The sequence below is a fragment of the Echinops telfairi genome, unplaced genomic scaffold (assembly GCF_000313985.2).
Source record: "Echinops telfairi isolate 266 unplaced genomic scaffold, ASM31398v2 ScPeMD7_655;HRSCAF=1070, whole genome shotgun sequence".
NCBI lineage: Eukaryota > Metazoa > Chordata > Mammalia > Afrosoricida > Tenrecidae > Echinops > Echinops telfairi.
The window spans coordinates 29,546,114-29,549,913 of record NW_022104553.1 but is presented as its reverse complement, the minus strand read 5'-3'; positions in this window follow the sequence as shown (position 1 = coordinate 29,549,913).

Sequence of the window (3,800 nt, the reverse complement as noted above, 5' to 3'; positions counted from 1 at the left end):
GGTTAGCCGTCCAACACGTGACCACTGCACCACCAGGGCTCCTTTTGAAATGGACTAGTTAGGGATAAGAGAGACAGAAGATGTACTGAAAAGTGGTCGTGATGGTGGAGTGGCGCAGTGGTTAAGCGCTTGGATGGCAACAGAAAAGGTGTTGAACCCATCAGTCAGTGAGAAGTACAAAACAGAGCTGAGGGAAATTAAAGCTCAAAACAAATAAGCAGATACATTTGGTTCATGGTCGGATTACTCAATATTGTTAAAGAGCCAATTATCCCCACATCTACTAATAGATTCAGTGCAATCCCAATCCCAATCCCAGAATACTTCGGGTAACAATTGACAAGCAAGATAAACAAGCTGCCATCTAGCTGAGGAGCAACAAAGCCCACATGGAAGAAGCCTGTGTGATCATGAGGTGTTGATGGGATCAGGTATCAGGCAACTAAGACCCAGAACAAAATCATACCCAATGTGAATTGGGGGGGGGGCGCTTGGAGTGGAGACCCAAAGCCCATCTGTAGACAATTGGACATCCCCTCACAGAGGGCTCACAGGGAAGAGATGAGCCAGTCAGGGTGCAGTGTGGCACCGATGAAACACACAACTTTCCTCTCATTCTTTGGTGCTTCCTTCACCGTACTATAATGACCTCAATTCTACCTTACAAGTCGAATTAGACCAGAACATGCACACTGCTACAGATAGAGCCTGAAACACAGGGAATCCAGGATAGAGAAACCCCTCAGGGCCAACAAGGAGCTTAGAGATACCAGGAGGATTAGGGGAAGGTGGGAGGAGAAAGGGGTAATTGATCACAAGGATCAACATATAGCCCCCTCCCAGGGGGACGAACAATGGAAAAGTGGGTGAAGGGCGACACAGGACGATGTAAGATATGAAAATAATGATCTATAACTTATCAAGGTGTAGTATTAAATTAAAAAATAATTGCTGAGGGAGGTGGGGTGCCAGCCCCCACCGCTAATACTACTATTACTCAATGGGTTCAGTAATACTACTTCTGGGTTCAGTAATGCACAATCGTACGGTTGAGATATATGAGCATTATATTAAAGTCATCGAGAGCATGAGAGATAATACAATAATACAGTCAGACATGTACATAGTAGCATTGCTCACCTCAGCCCAGCTTGGTGGTCCACGTGGAGAGAGGGGGAAGGGAAGGAGGGAAAGGGAACAAGGGAGAGGGGGAAGAGAGTCAGGGAGGTCAGAGTCCAAGTCCGAGCAGTCTGAGTCCCGCTGACCCATGCCTATATAACTTTTGGGGGCATGCCAGCCCACTAATTACAGGTAGAGACATACGTCACAGGGAGGAGTTGCACTATAGGTTACACAGCAATGAGAGGGTGGTCTAGGGGGTGGTCTCTGGGTCTCCATAGGAACATTATCAGTAGGGTGCAAACCCCTCCTACAGGAACCAAGCTAATGGCCTTAGGCTCCAGAGAGAGGTAGTCCATTGTCCCCAGCAGCAGGGAGCAGGCCCAGCCCTGCTGTGGGATGAGACAGCAGTCTGGCAGCAAGGATCTGACTTCCCCCCACATCAAGGGTTCCTGTGGGAGGAGGGCGGGGGGACAGTGAGGAGCTGACATCAGGGCTCAAGTAGAAAGAAAATGCTTTGAAAACGATGATGGCAGCGTTCCTGCAAACGTGGGCTTGACACACTGGATGAATGGATGGATTGTGATAAGAGATGTAAGAGCCCCCAATACAAGTATTGAATAATAAAAAATAATTGACAAGCAAATGCGAACGTTCATGTGAAACACAAGAGACGTAAACTAGATGCGCACGACCACACCCACAACAGAGCTCCAGTATTCAGGACCGCGTGACGTCCACATAGACGCATGGATCCGCGCAGCAGAACACAGGGTCCAAAATTAGATTCTCACACGTTAGCACATCACATCTGCCTTTCAATAGCAGTGACGATCCAGTGGCTTTTCACTACATGGTGCTGAAGCAATCGAATATCAATGTGTTGTAACGTTTCAACCCATAATTTGCAACACACACGTGCAAATTGATTTTAGACCTGAATATAAGACCTAAAACGATGAAATATCTAGAAGAGAATTTAGGAGAAAAAAATCAGTGTGATACTAGGATAGGTAACGATTTTTTTAGGTCCCCTTCTCTTCTTGGGCGCTGTCTACGGAGGAGGTAGCATCTCCCACCAGCATCATGGCTGGCTGCCCTCTGACCCCTGGGGAAGCCCATCCTTGGCAAAAAGAGGACCGAGGAGAAGTTCATCCGACAGCAATCAGACATTAAGTCAAGATGCAAGCGCAGAGGCATGGACAGCAGGGTGCGGAGAAGAGCCAAGGGCCAGGTGGTGATGCCCAACCTGGGTGACGAGAGCAATCGGAAAGCCAAGTGCATGCTGCCCGGTGGCTCCCGCGGGTGCCCGGTCCACACCTTCCAGCAGTCGGAGGTACTGCTGCCCGCAACCAATCTTCCAGCCAGCCAGCCAGCCATCACCGTGCCAGGCTGCACAGCGAAGAAAAGGAATAGACGGTCCATTTGCAAGTTTTATTTGTGTTGAATAAAATCATAATTTTGCAAGTTTTATTTGTGTTGAATAAAATCATAAATGAGGGTGGGGGCGGGGAAGACTTTCTTCAGATGTGGTCCCTGTCTCTACTTTTTCTCCTAACCCTTAGGGACTTTGTCCCCCGGCCAACCCTGCCCCTTAGATCGCAGGCGGGTGGATGATTCTGGGGCGCTCCTGTCCCGCTTATCGCCCGGACTGTGGTTGGGCTGAAGATGGGACTATGGAGGTGAGTTCCGGTCCAGATCTGAATGGTGACTCTCCAGGGTCCCACCGGTCTCTCTCCAACCAGCAGGCCTGGTCTGTTTTGTGATTGTCATTTTCGCTCACACTCTACCCAGAACCTTCCGATGGTCTCCAGGTACTCTCAGAGTTGTTCAACCTTTGCCAAGGTCAAATCCACGTGTCTCCTCCTCCTGCAGGAGAAGCGCGGGAGCGCTGGTTCCAGTCCCTGTGTGGAAGGCGCTCAGCTCCCCACCGCACAGCACGGGAGCACGGCCGTCCAAGAGAGAAGCTGTGTCCCTTCCACTGTGGACAGGGGCCCTTCAGATGGATGGCGGTGCTGTACCAGGTGACCAGGACTGGGAGCCATCAGCAACAAGGACATGACCACGTTTGAGCGTTTCTTGATCGAATGTGATTTTTCTGTTCCAAGAACGGTCTACCTTCATTGCATTGAGTCACAACGCTTTAAAAACAAGTGCATCATAGTCCCTTTCCCAACCATTGGCATCTACATGCCATTCAGTCGTTTTGTCATATGAATGCAAGTTGTACAACCATCCGCCTTTCCTCCCAACCTCCCATGGCTTTCCGCCAACGATCCGGTTACTGTCTCGATGTTGTAAGGCATCATTTAACACATAAGAACACGAAGAGTGGGTGGTTGTGGGAAGGAGAAGAGCCAGTCAGGGTGCAGTGTTGCAACGATGAAACATACAACTTTCCTGTCGTTCCTAAATGCTTCACCACCACCACCACCACTATCATGCTCCCAATTCTACTTACAAATCCAGCTAGACCAGAGGATGGCCGCTGGTACAGATAGGAACTGGAAACAGGGAATCCTGGGTGGATGATCCTTCAGGACCAGTGGTGAGAGTGGTGATACCAGGAGGGTGGAGGGAGGGTGGGGTAGGGGGAACCGATTACAAGGATCTACATATAACCTCCTCCCTGGGGGACGGACAACAGAAAAGTGGGTGAAGGGAGATGTCGGACAGTGTAA